This window comes from Cydia pomonella, chromosome 11, assembly GCF_033807575.1.
Source record: "Cydia pomonella isolate Wapato2018A chromosome 11, ilCydPomo1, whole genome shotgun sequence".
Lineage (NCBI taxonomy): Eukaryota > Metazoa > Arthropoda > Insecta > Lepidoptera > Tortricidae > Cydia > Cydia pomonella.
Genome location: NC_084713.1, coordinates 22,909,518 through 22,929,391, shown reverse-complemented (window position 1 = coordinate 22,929,391; position 19,874 = coordinate 22,909,518). Strand labels below are relative to the sequence as shown.

Below are 19,874 nucleotides of genomic sequence, written 5' to 3'. Positions count from 1 at the left end.
TAATTGACGAGTATGAAGTCAAAATGATCATAATCGTCATCGTAGACGGGTAAAAAGGCAAATTAGCTAAAGCAGTACACGTTTAGCAAAATTGAGCTATTGGGCTCGACAACGATTTAAAGCTACTTAGTCACATGAATTACCACGAGCGAAGCCGATGGCTCACACAATACAAAATAAGCACTCTTGTACTGAGGAATGCATTTCTTAGCCCTTAAGAGGGAAGAATAGCTTTTTGAGAAGTAACGGTAATTTTTCTATTATAAATTCCATTTCGGGAAAAAACGGTTTCCACTAACTAAATCTTAACAAATCGCTTCGATTTTGATGTCGTTTTAGGTTTATAAGTTTCGCTTTTTTTATTTTTGTTTTGCAAATTTTGAAAAAAAGAAGGAAACCTATAAACCTAGTTTTTCATTGTGTCAATGACATACTAAAAAATCATGGAGAATGGAAAATATGTAGAAATGGAAAAACGTTTTCTCACGTGATATACTGGTATACTCCTACCAAAAAGTCGCTTCCGTACAATCGAAGTTATGCACTCATTTTAAAACAACAAGATAACTTGAGTCTTAGCAAGAACATTTAAAACAACAATCTGACATAACATGAAACTTAGCAAGAGTATTTAAAACAACAATCTGACATAACATGAAACTTAGCAAGAATATGTAAAACAACAATCTGACATAACATGAAACTTAGCAAGAATATGTAAAACAACAATCTGACATAACATGAAACTTAGCAAGAATATTTAAAACAACAAGCTGACATAACATGGAACTTAGCAAGAATATTTAAAAAAGTAATGCAGCGAAGGGGAGCGGAGAAGACAACCACTGCTATTGTTTGATTCCCGCACGTCTCTCACTCCGTTCATCTCCTCTTCAGTAAAAAAGCAGCCAGCAAGCTGAATTATTTATTTTATTTATACCTGTTCGCGTTCTAATCTTCAGCAGTGACTCAGCCTACGAAGCAGGAGGCCCGAGTTCAAATCCTGGTCTGGGCATTTATTTACGTGTTCATCACAGATATTTTCTAATTCCTGACTTATGGAAGTTTTCTTCCTATTTATCCATGTCTATCTATGCTGTATATTATCGTTTAGTACCCATAACCCACAATACAAGTTTTAATGAGTTTACCTATTGTGGGACTAGATTGATTTGTCGTAAAGTTTGTGTGGCAGCCTGCCCCACGCACCCAATGAATTAGCAGTGTTGCCTCAAACAATGCCTTCGCACGCTACCGTCGAGCCCTGACCCGCAATGGCATTATTATAAACACACTTGTTACATTTAAACTGATTGTAACCTTTGTCAGCCGACCCGGATTTTTGAAATGCCAAACGATGTGCCAAAAACACTGTCAGTTGAAACGCGATGTGCCAAAATTATTGTCAGTGCATTCCTGAAGTATGTTGAGTTCGCTGTTGCATGAATGTGAATGCTATGGCAGCCCTGGTAGTTGAATCTACTCACGAGCAAATAAAATGGATGACTTATTGAGCCCTTTTGAGATTCAGCTTTTTTTTTGGACGGATGGAGAGATTTTCAGGCCAATTTGTATAATATTGGAATCATATCAGCGTGCCTAGACAAGATGCCAACGAAACGCTATCTGTCTCTCTATTGCACTAAGACTAATAGAGACAGAAAGAGTTTCGATGTCGTAGCGCAAACCCCGTCCATCTTACGGCACCCATACCGTGGTTATCTTGGCCCACCTTCTGTGAGTGGATGCGGCAGACATCAAGGGGGGGACAGCAAGCTCAGTTCTCTATACAAATGTAGTTACGCTCTCATTTTAAAACGACTATGTAGCTAGATTGAATACTCATACTCATACTCATACTCATAGTTTATTGATAATGTAAATTACAGGTCAGGCTTACATAACTAGTATAAATTACAGGTAGATAATTATACAACATTCATAAATTTCAAAAATAAATTCAATTAACAAGTTGATTATTACGACATTATTACTATTATTATTATTTATTTAACTACAATATTTTGAGGTCAAGTATTCCTCGACACTATAAAACGGCCGCTCAATAAGCCAATTTTTGAGTTTAGCCTTGAAACTCGCCAGGCTAGGCGCATCAGTTATGGACGCTGGTAAGTTATTGTACACAGCGGGGCCCATGACGTGTATAGATTTAGCCGTTTTGGCTAGACTGCGTGGCACTGCCGCTAATTTGTGTCCAAAGCGAGTCAAACGGTCGCTTTTTTCACCTCGTTTGTGATATTTATCCAGGTTCTCTCGTGTGTACACGGCTGTCTGCAGTATTAAGAGACCCGGCAATGTGACAATACCTAAGGCGATGAAATGTGGCTTGGCCGACTCATGCCATGGTACTCGAGCCATGGATCTTACGGCTCGTTTTTGGAGCCGAAAAACACGTTGCCAATCGGCCGCGCGTCCCCATAGCTCAAGTCCATATTGTATAATGGACTGTATGCTGGCATAATAGCAGCTGCGGACTGCCTGACGTGGTAGAACAGTTGTCAGCCTGCCTAAGGCGAAACATGCTCTTCCTAGTTTTCCGCACAGGGATTCGATGTGGTTCTCCCACGTTAGGCTTTGGTCAATATGAAAACCTAAGAAGGAGGTAGGTAGTATGTAGGTTAAAAATTTAGTTGTTAGATATAGGTACTTGTTTTTTGTTTGTTTGTATATTTAATTTGTTGCTACATTATCGCATTGGGTTCAGCCTGTAATGATAATTGTATGTGAGGAAAAAAAAAAACATTGTTAACAAAATACAGAAAAATTAAGTTTTTCATACAAAACTTGATTTTGCTCAATTTCTTTTGTTTCATAAACTGGAGCTTTATAAACTAATTACACGACTAGATGAACCTCATGTCATTGTATGTGCAACGTTTCATTACAATCCAACATGTAAAATGAGAACGAAACTCCGTCTGGTGGAAGGAAGGTGAAATTCGGTCGACCTTGCCGGTACTCTTAATATTTAGTTAAAATTGATTTAGGCAATGTGTGAACAGTGTGTTTAACTTCACTTCACCCATTTGCCTGAACAATTTTACCACCTGTTACCCTAGCAAAGTGCAGCGTTTGGCATAATGAACTATGTAGCAACTGCTCCAGTGTGTCAAAGTCATTTGAGCAGCAATTAAGCCCATTCGATTATAGCACCTATTGTGTCGGGTTATTGTACCGGCTTGCCCAATCTTGTGGGTGGCATTTGTTCTGTCATCTGTGGCGCCGGCGCCGCTTGTGATTCACAACTTTATCTCCACCGTATTTTTTTTTATGTCCGTTAATTTAAAAGGGTGCATTCCTGAGCTTATATTAAGTAACTTTCTCAAAGAAACCGATATTCTAATTAACTCAATTTCGGAGATAATCAGTAATTTTTTTATAAGGCCCTTACGAACGTATAGGTATACACTTGCCTTAGGGCCTGTTTACATATTGATTGGTATTTAGTGCGAGTTTATTCATTTGCAACTAATGTTAAGTACTATCTCGGATGATCGATGTTCAAAATGACATTGATATGTCACACTTTTCATTTGTTTGGTTGACCTAAATGTAATGCCCGTGCTACAACAACGCTATATGCAACATTTAATTACTTTTTATAAAAATAAAAAATATACAATATTTTGAAAATTAACTATGCGATTTAGTTTCCTTAAACGTACTTAACCATACTCGGAATTAAAGGAATAAAACACGGTGTATAATCAAAGGAACTGATATATAATAATAATAAATAAATATTATAGAACATTACACAAATTGACCAAGTCCCACAGTAAGCTCAATAAGGCTTGTGTTGAGGGTACATAGACAACGATATATATAATATACTTATAAATATTTTTAAATACTTAAATACATAGAAAACACCCATGACTCAGGAACAAATATCCATGCTCATCACACGAATACATGCCCTTACCAGGATTTGAACCCGGGACCATCAGCTTCGTAGGCAGGGTCACTGCCCACTAGGCCAAGCCGGTCGTCAGATATATGCGTAACGTTTTAAACTACTCCCAAACAGTGTTGGCCGAAAGTTAATTGCAATTGACAAAACCATTAGAAATTGAACCGTAAATCGTAACGGACGGATACAGTTTACGGTTCAATTTGTAATGGTTATTGTTAACACTGCTACCAAAGAGAATTAATTGATTGTAGGTAATAGAGAGGTAAAGTCTAAGAAACAAACGAACGTGCCTTAGTTTGGCAACCAAAACAGATGGCGCCGTACAGCGCCATATATTTTGCGGTCACTAAATTCACACAGTGAATTGTCAAACGTCAACTTTTGACAGTCAGAGTTACCGAAAAATGTATGGAGCTGTTCAGCGCCATCTCGTTTACCGGTCAAATTCGAAGCACGAAATTGTCTTAGATTTTACACATCTTAGTCAATTTATTTTTGCTACTACATATTAAATTACCCATCCAACCACGACATCACAAACAATTACTTTTATTTTCGCTTGAACGGAAACCATCGGTTCCACTACTCAACTACACTACCACCTCACCACCAAAACGCCACACTTTCATAATAAGATTTCTGGCACATACGTCCTTTTCTTCCCTACACGTTATTCAACCATAGTTCCTCACCATCGTATAACCAAAAAGCTATACTTTCATACTAAGCGCCATTTAAACGGCATGTGAGTTAAGTTACTTGCGGATTATAATATTGAGCACGTGATTATGTAACCATATCCAATTTAGCCGACCGATCAAATACCGCAATGTTAATGCGAATTCTCGCACCACCTAAGAGGGTTTTCAGAAAAATAAATATATTTTTCCTTTTTTGGTAAAACTAACAACTTTTGAGTTATTTCGACTCAGAATCGTGAGAATTATTTACTAAAACAAAGAAAATAACTGTCCTTAGTTTTTCATACAAGTATGCTGGATGTCTGTTTTGTGAAGTACTGAAACTGCGTCACATAATAATATATTATTTCCTTTTTTAATCGGTATTTCGATTCTAAGTAGAAATAACCCAAAATTTGATGGTTTTTCGAAAACGAACGCCAGGCCGACAACGCATTTACAAACCCTCTGGTGTTGCAAGTATCCATCGACGACGGTAATCGCTTACCATCAGGAGACCCGTCTGCTCGTTTGCCTCCTATAACATAAAAAAAACTTTTGTCTGAAAATGTCCCTAAGGTTCTCGACACATTTGTAACATTTGTGTGCCCTTTCTTCCACACTAAAGTTTACGGCACCTACTTCCTTTTGCCTACGAAGCGGTAAGTTCAACATAGTTTTTTGTGCCACTTCGGAACGAGAGCGTCTTGAGCGGGTATCGGTACTTCACCTTGAACTTTCGCTGCTTACGTAACTGAGGTGCGTGCCAGTGACAGCGGAGCGCGGCGGCGGTTGTGACAGACTTCCGAAGAAAGATGTTCACTAAACTTCTACTGATAGTCATCACCACAGGCCTTTGCCTCTATTGCAGACGAATTAAGCATTGTTGTTTAGACAACGGGTTTGGTGACTGTGAAGGCCGATGCGTGAGCGGCACGTCCTCTCACATGTTTGGCAGAGAAAGCTCTTGCTACTGGAGGGTCCAGTCTCGGTTGACTTTCTATGACACCTTCTGCTATCTAATGCATTAAACTAGGCTTGGTCGCATAGCCTTCTCGCCTCCACAACACGCTTGCGCCATCATCACGGTCTGATGGTACAGTCGAGTTAAAGATATGTTTACTTACTTTTTTAGCCTAATTTACCATTGACGACCTATTTGGCCTAGTGGGTGGTGACCCTGTTTAGGAAGCCGGGTTGAATTGAAATTCTGGTAAGGGCATTTATTTGTGTGATGAGCACGGATATTTGTTCCTGAGTCATGGGTATTTTCTTCACTTCAGAACAGTTTCAGAAGAATGAAAATCACTACACCTTATAAACCACCGCCGCCTCTAGGTATATGTCTGCATGTTCACGATATACTCTAAAACTACTGATCGGATTTCCATGCGGTTTTTACCTATCAATAGAGTTATTCTTGAGGAAGGTTTTAGTGTATAATTTGTTAAGATGTTGTCTATATTGGTTAAACTACCCGCGCGAAGCCGCGGCGGATCGCTAGTCTAAAATATGTGCAAATAATCAATAATAAAGTCACCAGTATATTCATTGATGTCAAGGTCTTTCTTAATTTATTACCCAGCCATATTGTCAACCCCAATTCGTGAACGATACATCTGTGGTAAATATTTCAAGCCAAAAGGTCAAATAGCAAATTAGTATTCCGCTTTTTATCCGCTGATAATCGGCCGCAGTTTATCTTTCAAATATTTTTGAACTTGTTGTCAAAACGTCGTTAGTGAATTGAAATGGCTTTCAACATTAGACCAAATGATTTTGGGACAAAAAGGAGTGAACGAATTCGTTTAATTGTATCACATGCCATAACATACGTGTATAATAAAGTATAACAAGCAGACGTAGCCTAAATATGTTAATTTTATGCAAATATACAGTGATATACTGTTTTATTAAAATGTTTAACAGCGAGTTTTTTCACACGTCACGAGAATGGCGGCATTTGCCTCCTTTTTCGAGAATACCAAGCAAATTCTAATTCAAAATGTTTCTTAGAACAAATTAATAAATGTTTTTATTTGAATTTAGCCACATAAATCAGTCAAATCCAAATATTAAAACCGGCTCACTGAAGAAATTTAATTCAAAATGTTTTTTAGAACAAATTAATAAATATTTTAATTTTAATTTAGCCACACGAATCAGTCAAATCCAAATATTAAAACCGGCTCACTGAAGAATTCATATACATAAGTTGTCACTTATCAATAAATGAACACTATAGGTAGGTACTTATTCCCGAAACCTGGCTAAAATCGATCAAGCAGAAAATAAGTTAATCGAATCTAAAGATAACCTACCCGCGATTTGCGCATTAGTTTAGAGCGGGCTTAAAGGCGGGATTCCACCAGTACGGCACTGTTCAGTGCGTGCGGCACGGCACAAGCATATTCAGTACCCTTGGTGTAAATTTATTCGATAAGCGAAACGTGACGTACGCGTTTACGTTAAGTCTCATGTTGTACGGGATTTTGAGTTTCCACAACGTCTCGCTTGGCGCGCTGTTTCAAAATCCCATACAAAATGAAACTTAACGCAAACACGTCGTACGTCACGTCTCGATATCGAATAAATTTACACTAGGGGTACAGTACAAAAATGCTTGTGCCGCACAGTGCCGCACACTGGTGTAATCTCGCCATAAAATAGAGAGAGACGAACCGCGAACCAATGATAAAGGGATAAAAGTAGGTTCAAAAAGCTTTATTGCGGGACAAAAATCACGATTAAGGGCACATATATGGGCTAAAATTATTAAAAATGTAACATCACACTAACACAAGGCACCAGGTTCTCTATGGTCACGGAATAAATTCGGGTCTATACGAGTCGACCACCTGACGCCTGTTTTTTTTTTTAATAAAAAAATCTGACGACATAGACAATAACAGATTTCTTTGCGTGACCATAAAAAAATCCGTTAAAGAGCTTCTGATTATTTCAGCTCATCTGGTTCCCCAAAATCGGGGAGCAAGATACGAAAACAAGCAACGAAAAATTTGCGAATCGGGTCCCAAAGTAGCTCATGCGTAAACCGTGATTCATGCACTAAATGTGGAAGGACCTTTAAAAGAGAAGGACGCCGCAGACAAAAGTTTTAATCCGTTACGTAAACTCTCGTTACAATTTGAAACGTGCTATTGTTAAATTCGCCCCGATTCGTACGCATTCCTCGGGTCATGGCCACCGCCAATACCGTCATCCGGAGAGACTACAGTAACATCGAAATGTAGATATTAGCTCTCTATCGCACTTGCATATTCGAGCGATAGAGAGACAAATAGACGAACGCAGTAATTCACGGTAGGCCCACTGACCTCTGACACCGAGCTGTCAACTCAAGCGCAACCGCCGTGGTGTATTAAAAAGGTTGTAAATTGTAAAATATACTCTTGCAAAGTTGAAATTATAGCGTCAATGCTTCAAATGTAATCAAGGAGACTAAAAGGCGTATTCTAATTGCAATATAAAAACACTTGCGAAGAAAAGAAGCCCTGTTGCGAGAAGTAGCAAAGATCCAGAAAAACCCTGCCCTCCCAATCCACGTGGAGTTTCTGGAGCCAGCAAGTCGTCGTTTAAGATCTAGGAATGCTTCCTACAGTATCTCCAAAGGTCTTCTCGTCAGTTGCTTCAACCTGAAGCGTGAGTGGACACAGTCGTGGAACTCATTGTTGGCGGGAAAGTTGGGCTCTGGGATCATTCCAGGTACCATTATTAAAGGGTCTGACCTACCAAGACGGCACTGGTGTAACTTGAACAGACTTCGCACTGGCCACGGCCGCTGTGCTCATGACAAACACCGGTGTGGATGGGTGGAATCCCCGGCCTGCAATTGTGGAGAGGCTGCCCAAACAATCCAGCACATTATCGAGGAGTGTCCCATAACGCGTTATGCCAATGGACCTCCTGAAGACCTGATCACCCTTAGCGACGAGGCCATCAAGTGGCTGACTGCCCTAAATCTACATCTATAGCTGTCTGTATTTTGTTTAAAAAATATGCCATACGATTAAATAAATACAAAAACGCCACTTTTGTCACAGATAAATCATATAGATATAATTTTAGCTGTTAGTGCTGATTGATTGAACTAAATAAATGAAAATTAAAATATCCATAACAAATCCAGATCAAAATCATAACTGGCTGTTTCTTCATAAGACTTCAAAGGAGCTAATCCTTTAGAAAGGCAACGTTGGTCAAAATGAGGTATATGGTACCTATAAATAATAATATGAGGTTTCGACGAATGAAAGAAGTTATAATTAAAATTAAACTAGTATCTCTCTGTGCCGTAGACCTTGCAAATCCCCATGGCTTCATCGATAGAAAAAAACTATTTATTTTTGAACCTCCTCACAAAATTCCACGAGAGGAGAACATCCGGACATAAATAATAATATATAAATAAATAAATATTATAGGACATTATTACACAAATTGACTAAGTCCCACAGTAAGCTCAATAAGGCTTGTGTTGAGGGTACTTAGACAACGATATATATAATATATAAATATTTATAAATACTTAAATACATAGAAAACACCCATGACTCAGGAACAAATATCCATGCTCATCACACGAATAAATGCCCTTACCAGGATTTGAACCCGGGACCATCAGCTTCGTAGGCAGGGTCACTACCCACTAGGCCAAACCGGTCGTCAATCAACCGGTCGGGCATATACGAAACCATTCTCATTGACGACCGGTTTGGCCTAGTGGGTAGTGACCCTGCCTACGAAGCTGATGGTCCCGGGTTCAAATCCTGGTAAGGGCATTTATTCGTGTGATGAGCATGGATATTTGTTCCTGAGTCATGGATGTTTTCTATGTATTTAAGTATTTATAAATATTTATATATTATATATATCGTTGTCTAAGTACCCTCAACACAAGCCTTATTGAGCTTACTGTGGGACTTAGTCAATTTGTGTAATAATGTCCTATAATATTTATTTATATTTATTTATATTTATTCTTGTCCAAGCTGAAAGCATTTTTTTCATGCCGGTTGAGGACTTTTCTGCAGGTGTAGATTCAGTCCACGCTTAGTTTTCATACCAACTGCTATTGTAAATACCACCCGTTTGCCGCACACCCATTTTACATCAGATAATCTAATGACCGCTCGCTTTAGTGTGGTCGAAGTCTCTTCTTTTGACCAACGAAAACATTTTTTTTAAGTAAATCCCAAGGTCGTCTTTGATATAAGACGATCTAGTACTATTTACATAAATTCCTTCATAAATTACTCGAACAGGATATGTTTAAGTAGAGCAAATAAATGTCAGTTGTTTTAGAGTGATCTAGTTAAAAAAAATTGCTCAGGTATCACTTTGAAGGACCAAAAACCTCTTTATTAACAATAAATAATTTAAATAGGACAGGAAGTAGTAAATGAAACGAGTCCTGACGGGTTAATTGCGAAATTACTACGTTTGAGTATTTTTATGAAGTTGTACATTTGGATCAATAAGAATATCTCATACCTATTTGAGTTGTGTATTAGCTATTGTAAATAACAGGTTTGCAAATCAGTCATAAGGCAGCCTTTCCACTGAGGAGGAGATAAGCGGAGATGAGAGGAGACGGGCGGGAATCAACCAATAGCATTGATTGTAAATATTGTAATCCACGACTTTTCTGGATCTGGATTACAACCAGCCGCTAGTTGTCTGTTTAATATTGACTATTATTCGGATGCACTTTTTCTGTATGACAAAGGCGTCAGTGTTGTGTCCCCATAATAAAACACCATAGCGTTATAAGAAATGCGCCTAACCGTAGTACGCTCTAAGCGCACATGTTACATTTGTGTTAGATTTCAGTTAAGGAAAATCTCCACCTAATTCTTCGCCCGTAGTCAAATAATAAAGAGTAAAGTTTTGAGAATGAAAACTTGTACTGCACAGATGGGGTGGTCCAGTTACCGCCGAAAATCTCCACTTGTTCGAGCCTTGCACCAGTTTCACCTGATTTACCGGATGAACTCGCTCCTCGAATCAGGACCAAACTGTGATGTGTTTGCGAGTGGATGATTAGACATGTGTCACGTGTGATGAATGCTTGAGGTTCTGTGAGACGATGAACGGCCCTCTTCTGTTATGTTAATTTTTGACATGTGTATTAAATAGGGTTGTTTCCACATACAAATCTTAGGGCAGAATTGTATCCCAATAAATTCTTTTGGATTATAAGAAACATGTTAAACTACTTTTAGGGGATCTGTAATGACCATATTTTTGTAAATATTGAATTTAAAATATCTTTTGGCACACGTCACGTGACCAAACTCGAAACGTCTTTGAAGATTTTGATGACGTCACAACTCGCGGATTGACACTGTTGACAGTTAGGCGATAGACAACAAATGACAAAGTCGTTTGACAACTCGTATCTTCTACGTGTGTATGTTGTTATGTGTCAAACCGTAAACTGTGACGTCACTCAATTTTCAAAGAGCGTTTTGGGCGCGAAAGCATCCGTCATAATATATTTTGTTCATTTAACATATTTACTTAAAGCCGTTTTTACTCGTTTTTAGTATACAGTTGAATTTAAGGGCAACTTTTAGTTAATATAGAACGTAATACGAGCGTTTCAAAAAATTGGAAACAACCCTATTGTATATTGATTTCACAGTGCTTTGGAATAATTGGAATTATGTTATGCTGTAAAATGTAATGAAATGAAATTAAGATAAAATAAAAAATAAATCGTCTGTCGTAAAAAAACTTCCCGGGGTTTTGCTTGAGGGCATAGAGAAATAAATAAGCTTAGAGTGCTCACTTGATAGAAATGCAAAAACATAGGGCTGCCATCTCGAATTTCGCCAAACCCGGACATTTGGCGTAAATCGCATTTTTTCCCCGGACGAGTCCGAAAATAATATTTTAAAAAAGCAAGACCTTTAATTTTACATGTAGTTTAAATGTGCTTCCTTACATGAAAAGTGTCCGTGACACTTCTTGACACCCCCCCCCCCCCCCCCCCCCCCGGACGGCCTCCAAACTAGGACAAATCCGGCAAAACCCGGACGGATGGCAGCCCTACTTCCATACAACTTATTAATAATATTACGAGTAAGTACCTAAGCTTAGAGTGCTCAGATCACTCCATACTGAGTGGTAAACGTCGGTGTGCTCGTCATCATTTTATTTCTAAAACAAACAAGACTCAAGCTGCCCTCTTACGCATTTAGGCTAATTATATGAATTAGAAGGCAATCAGACTGATCGACGTGCGTGCTCAGAAAACACGACTCAAAAACAATTACATAGAATTAAATTGCATAACATAACTACAGATAATGTTTCGTGGACAAATTGTGCATAAAAACGGAAACAATCAAGACCTGCATTTAGTTGTTTACAATTTACAAAAACGCATGTAATAAATTACTCTACTATTAATATAAGGCACTGTAATAGATCGCTAATTAGTCCAAGTCTCCTAGAAATCGATTTTGGCACAAGTTATCTCGGATGTATTTAGTATATATCAGTGTATTCAGAATTATATCCTGAACACAATTATGTATATGACAAACGCTAAAATGGTGTGGGTACCTAGTAACTGTGATGTCAAAAATTCGACATAGCTAAGTAAACAATATAGTCTGGCAAACACAATCTGTCAGTAAGTAATAACACAGAAAACTGTACTCATCCCTTTCTTTTGGGTGCTAGTACTAGCGTAAGACAAAGACAGTATGGTTCTCTCTATGTATGTTTGAAATGAGACAGTCCCGGCCCAAACTATACCTATTATGTCGTAACGATACGATAGCATACTCCACTTTATAGTAGGTAGGTAACACATTTGCATCGCGTCAAGTGACACAGGTTCCCCGTCTGACGGTCAAGCCGCGACTGGACCTCGTCGCCCGCGTAGACTTCGCGAGTATCGATTTAGCGATAGTATCGATTTCTCAAAACCTATTTATATAATAAAAAAATCGGCAGACGTAATTGAATTGTACATCATTATTCACTATTGGTTACAGTTTCGTGTCTAAGCGTTGCATTATATGGGAGTTTATATGGATTTTAACTCAAGAAAAGGGTTCACGGAAAAATTATTTACATGTGATGCGATATGTTTTTTGAAATATCAGTAGTCAAAATTAAAGAACAACTACCAAGCTAAAATATTGTGTACATAACTTTATTGTTTATACAACGTTCAAGCTTGCTATAGCGACGTAAAAACAGCAAATTTGGCCTGATAGCCCCTTAGAGAGCCGAATAGTATCCCCATAGTGAGCAAAGCTAACTCAAACGATGGATTCCAAAAGCACTAACTAAGTAATAAGTATAGGTATTCACCAAGGCATCTTATTATACCACAATCTTATTTACATTAAATGCAAATAAAGATCTAACTCAGTTACTCTAAGGTCGAGGGTCAAACGTCAGACCTTGAGTGACAGGATTGGAACTTCTCATCTGTATTATCACTTCAGAACCAATTTAAATATACACTCAGATAAGGGGCGTCACGATCTGCCTAATGTTATATGAAATTCCTCATTCCGATGAAGACGCGGGGTTACTGAGCAGTTTTTGTTGATCTGTTTGAAGTTAGCGACAGATCAAGAACAAATGGGTGGACAGCAAGGTTCAAAATATAGGTGTGTCTGACCTGTCTATTTATAAATATATGATGAAGTTAAAAAAAATTGGCTTTGTATGTACGTGTTTGTTTTAGATTATAATATTTGGCATGTATTTTGTTTTTTGTATGACTTTGTGAAAACAGAAGAGGAAAGATGCTTGGACGCCTGGTACGACACGACGAATTTATGAAAAACATTATTGAAGGGAGAGTTGAGACAAGGTGTCGCCAACGTATTGCGAACCCGCTAATATTTGCCAACGTCATGGAGTAGATGGCGCTAGTAGTCACGTTTAACTTAAGTAACCGCTTCGAGGTTATTGGGATTTTTTGAGGGAAGGTGAGAGGGTAGATGAGAACGACAGTAGGAAAAAGGAGGTTGTGTGCGAACAGATCGACGCGGCAGTGATATTTGCTTTTAGATCAAGTCAAGAACGTTCTTATGGTGTTATTAGAATAATGATGTGTCTCTAGTATATTGTGACCAACGTTATCAGTACTCAGAGTGAACAGTGATCCAGTGAGGCTAATATGAACTTAAGGTAAACTTTGTGTGAGGAAAGGGGTCGCTATAAGGGGAGGTTTGGAGGCGACTATTAAGCTCAAGAAACCAGGTGGATAATCATGTGATACTCATGTTATATGTAGGTAATAAAGTCGGACACCAGCACAACTCATATCGTCATCTCACTAACATCCAGGCCTCGTATAGGTATGTAGTACATTTACATATCGCTTTCCAGTATCCGTAAAACCATTAGCTCATTCGATAGGTTAATAAGTATGGTGAGCTTGACGACATGGTGGAGCATGCTGGGAATTTTTATTCACATGCACTGTTATCATCATCAAAAGTAACATATATTTATCTCTAACATATGAAAAGTCAATTTATTTACGCGCGTACAACTAAAGAGCTACAATATTTGGTTTATTTAATTCAATTTAATGTTTTATTTCAACCATGAAGCCCATATTTATATTATTTCTACCAAAAAGGTATTCAGCAGGCGAATGTTAGTGGTTCACCTGAGCACATAGGCAATTGAGTGAGTACCTACATACATTTTAACTGAACATTCTTGCTCTTTGATATACAAGAGATTGCAAGTGTCAGTAGGTATCATAATATAGTTTATAAAAAGCAGATATATAAATACATACTTTCACGATTATTAATATTTTGCGACAAAGGGTAGTCTGAATTAAAAAGCTCTCTTTAATCTTTGAAAACAGTGTGTATAGCAGCTATAAGCAGTGGAATGGAATGGAATTTCATGTTATGGTTTTGAATGATATAAATATTTAAATTTTTATGTTTTAGAACCAGTATTTGACAATAATTGATGTGATAAAAATGTTTATGTTTTACCAGAGCAGCAAAGTTTGTTTTCAACTCACGTGCCTTGAAACACTCGCAACGCTCAAGATTTTACTTTTACGCTCATGATTATATGTGACGTTACTAAACAGATTCAACATTTCTATGTTATAAGAATGAGAGAGTGGCAAAGATTGTCACATCAGAAAATATAGTTATCTCTACTGAATAATAAAAGGTAATCAGTAATCATTTATGAATCAGGTAAGTCTCAGTAAACATTCGTAATTCGTGTTTACTATAAATCCTATAAAACAAGTATTTATCATCAGTTTTTAAACACTGACTTAGTAACATTTTACCTTCAACAAGAGCCTTAGAACTCTTAAGTCTCACATTTCATTATATTGAAACCAAGTACCTAACTACATATTTCATTAAACATGTCGAAAATAATAAAAGGTGAAAGGACATTCAACTCAAATTTTAACGCCCAAAGCGGTAGAAATTTTTCAATTATCGGTGAAGTGTCAGCAATTATCCAATTGTTCTCTTAAATGTCTAATGAATGGTGCCATTACCATACCTGCTCATACCTAACAGGTCAAACTGCTCAAACCTAAGTTTAAGTTAAACAAGAGGTTTAACTATAATCTATATTTAGGTACCTATACGTTATGTTAATTTTGATATTTATATTTGATTATGTAGGGGACAAGGTACTTTACCTACGTGTTTAGATTTAGTTGCCTGACCAATCTTTGATATAAATTAAATAAAATCATGCACTAATAAACATTTACGACATTTTGAATTAAAATTTGCTGGTCAATTTGTGTTGTGACCCAGGATACATCCTTTCAAACAGCGACTTTATCACAGATTCAAATCATGCTGTTGATCAACAATTCATTAACAAAATAATTAACATTTTAATATTAAAATAATAAGAATCAAAATCTCTCATTCATTGTTCTGTTTGGCGGAATAGTTGTTATAGTTAATAGTATCAAATTTAAAGTTTATTTATCATGCGGATAGTGATATAATGCCTTGCCGACTGTTGTTGCTTACAAACCAGTTTAGGTCTGACCCCCGATTTGGTATATTTTCTGTAACTTCGGGATCTAGTTATATTGGTGTTTATAACATTTTGTGAAAAGGACCATAATCTCTTATGAATGATGCTTTTGTATAACACGCATTGCTTGCAGAATATCCGCTTTATCACAAATTATCAGCTCAGCCCTGATTTGACTCGTCGTGTGCGCAAGTGTGCGTGGTGGATGGAAACAATTTATACTGCGTGTCTTTTTAGAAAACGAATGTATCATGTTTAACGTATTAGGTAGGAACCAGATTTAACATTCGTTCGATATACTTATATGATCCATAAATATTCTCTTAGAATGAAACAAAATTTATTTTATCAAGATTAATAAAATAATACAGTACAAATATTCTTTGTTGCTCACCAATATAAAAACGAAAATAACATACAGATTAAGCACATAACTCAAACTATGGTGCACAACAAGCGGTCTTATCGCTGAAGAGCGACATCTTCCAAACAACCAAACTAGGCTATTATAATCGTATGTTTTGCGCATCCATATCTTCACTAAGCTAAAATCAGAAGCATTCGCATTGCGTGTAATTCAAAATTCGAAATCAACCCTTTCACTTCGTTTGAAGGACTAGAACCACTCATAACATAAGAGATGTTAAGGAATGTCTTGCCTCATTGTTGTTTGTTGTTACAGTTGTAAGGTATTGGTACGGGTTGGTTTCTTAGAAGTTATAGGTATCATTTAGATGTAGTAACCTGTAACGTGCCTTAATGAAAATGCAGGAGGCACTTGAAATCAGATTACAATTTGATGTCATAATATGTACATGGCTACCCAAACTCAAAGGACCAGGACCATCATTGAGACCCAATCAGAATCGCGCAGCCACTCCAATGGCACCAGCAAACTGCCAATATGGGGCTCTCGCTAGATTTAACAGTTGGCATGCATGATATTGCTGTCCTAAAAAATAAACGGTTAAAAGGATTGTAAACGAATAAAGAACTGCCGAATATAAATATTATGTTTAAATAATATTCACTTACTTTTTCTGTTCATGTAACTCAGCACAGTATCTTGATTCAATCCCAATTAACATTCCAATCTAGAGATTGTCATCAGAGAATCAATAAATATCAACTTGTATAACAGTAAATTGCAAACGCAAAACTGTTTACTATAAGCCACCAGGCTATTATAATATATATGTTTGCACCTAAGCCATACCCTATAGGTATAAGGACTTCCTATTATTATTCAACCATTGATTCATAGTGTGGACAGTCACAGATTAGCGATTTGATATAAACTAATTAGATAAATATTAACTTAACTTCTGAATTGTGTATGTATCTATGTCATGTACATGCGATGACCCAAACCTAGGGTTAAAAATATTAAAATATATTATTATTGAGAAGACTTCAAATGAATTGCATACTAATTGAATGGGCTAGTGGTTTCTTTATTATGTATTTTATTCCAACAAAAACAGGTAAGGGAGTGGTAGATAATTTAAAGAATAGTCACTAGCCATGCAAAACTATTTTAATTTTGTTAAATGAAAGTGGAATCGAGCAGTAGATGTTAATTGATGTCGCCAACTCAATCGAGTCTACTCGTCGTAGATGTACATATTAAGTACCTTCAACCTTCATACTCATAGTAATAATTACAAAGGCGGTAGAAGACCATGGTGGATACATTTCTGAATAAGATCAGAATTTCTCAAGTATTGTGTTATTTTAATAAATGTAATGACAGAAGTAATTCAGATATAATATCATCTATTTTGTATAATATCATCTTTAGAAACAATAAAAAGGACTTTATTATTAATTATTTTAGTATGCAAAAGCTCAGACCATTAAACCTTTAAAAGGAAGAGATTAATCATAAGCCAAATAATTATTGATAATAATTGATCGGGACACCTCAGCTTGTTAGCTTGTTTATCAGATTTAATCGGATTGAAATGCAGACTGGAGCTACACTATGATCCCAAGAATCATAATCACAATTAGAATCAGATGTCATATAAGGAAGTTCGATATCTTTCTTGATTCATTTTAATATTGCCGTGAAATATCGTAGTGTTAAGGCTGCACTCGACGCCAATGACCTCGCGCGTGTGGGCGGAGCTTTATACCCCTCACCGCACCACCCACTGCAAAAGATCGAGCGCGCAGAGCTATGCGTTCGAAATAGAATATCGCTTGCTCGCGCGTGCAATGCAGCACAGGTCCGTCTAGCAATACGACTTGCCTCGCACTGCCTCCGCAGAGGGGGGTAATGGTAGGAATCTAGGCGGAATTTAGGCTTATTGTTTTTAGAAATTGAGGCATAGTTTTATGAAATTGCAAAAAGCAAGAAAACCAAATCATTTTATAGTGTCTTGTGAGAATGATTGTAAAGTTCCATATTTTTGCAGAAGTAATACCGATCTAACTGAAAGAAATATAGTTGTGTAAATTAAAATAGATTTCCAGAAAAATATATCGTTGGTCATATCTTGTAGATTGTTATATGTTTTTTGCTGCTCAGAAAGTATCAATGTTTAATATAAAATATGGTTCTGAATAACTTAGTTTTACGGTATTTTGCGGGAAGAGGAGCCTTAATTGTTTTATGTACGACTCCTACAGTAGCAATAGTCACAAGACAGATTTATCAAAGTCTTATTCGTTGCCGTATCGTCATAAGTCACTGTGGACACCTGTCCTGTGTGGTTCTTCACCAGTGCACTCGAAGCCGCTCTTTCTTGGGCGGTGTATGCTAGCCTGTAATGTGGATTTATCTTTAATGTTATTCTGTTCGCCCAACGACGTGTGACCATACGTCCATCCCTACGCTTCCTTGGCTCTTCCTTTCTTGAAACTAAGCTAAGCTTTCGAAGAAACTAAGAACGCTATGGGTACTAACAGAGGATAACCTCGGTGATGTCGAGTTTGTCAAGAGTTGAAGCAGTTGCACCGTAGTAACGTTCAAGCTTTCTTCGCCAGCATCATATCTCAAATGCATCTGTCCTATGATGGGTTTCAGTTTCAATGGTCTAGGTTTCGGACATGTAAAGAATATGATCGAGAAACCAAGGCGCCCGCATTAGTCTGATCCTTGTTTTATGTTATTCCATATGCATATCCTGGCGAGTCGTTTCACCGCAGCTTTGGCCACATGAGCTCTTCTGATCACCTTTTAGTCGCAGATGCCATCATCACTTATTTAAAATACCAAGTAAACCAACAACTTGCCTCAAGATCGTGCAATTCATTGATTCTCTTAATTTTACAAGGAAGATCGACATGCATCATCTTCGTCTCATTTCTATTGATCATAAGGTATGGATCTGCATCCTGAAAATGGACTCATTACTGGCATACCCAATCTTTTGTAGCAGAACCGAAATTCATTTTCCACGGACACTTAACCTAATATAGTCATGTCATCTGCAAAACTGAGTTTATTGATTAGTTGGCCACCAACTTGGACATCACCCTCACAACCTTCCTATACTCATTGTCTATTCACAGATCTCAGTGAACAGTTGCACTCCTCGTTCAACTATAAAAGGATAACGTGTTACGGTATCCCCATTTCTCATAACTCTGAACATTTAACTCCAGTTAAAGAAATCAAAAGCCTTTGCGAATGCGAAGTCAATAAAGCGCAAAGCCTTAAAGAGTATACGCCGCACCCACTGTATTCTTTATTAATTGGCACACGTTGAGAATTTGCTACTGAGTACCCATCTATATGTCTCGCATGGTTGTTAAAGTTGTGAAGTGATTATTCGTGAATAAAAGAAACAGATTGGGTCAATTTGATGGACACAGCAGTTAAAACACTGTGGTGCGGAAGGCTGGCGATATTTTGCTTAATTTAAGATCTGATCGGAATGAGGAAGATGGATCGGTACCTCGGATGTACAGTATATGTATTGCTGTTTCTACCATCCTTAGCAGGACTGATGCATGTGCACGGGGATGTAATCAAAGAGTAAACATATCGAAAGCTGCCACGAAAAGCGGACTTACTGTGTTGCGTGCCGTTAAGCCTGAGGACACCACGTATATGACCCTTCGAAATCTTAAGTTTTTCAAATAGATAAGACGGCTGTTAATCGCGAATGACTCCAAAAAGCAATGATGCAAAGTGTAAGGTAGGTCTGGCAGACATATTTAATAGGTTATAACGGTTTAAAAATGGTGTGATGTGAGAACGGCAA

General features: G+C 37.4%; 1 protein-coding gene across 1 annotated transcript in view; it reads left to right on the top strand.

The window, feature by feature from the left end:
* The window catches only part of LOC133522505 (uncharacterized), a 92,910-nt gene that overhangs the window by 53,462 nt on the left and 19,574 nt on the right, over positions 1-19,874 (top strand). The window lies entirely within an intron of this gene.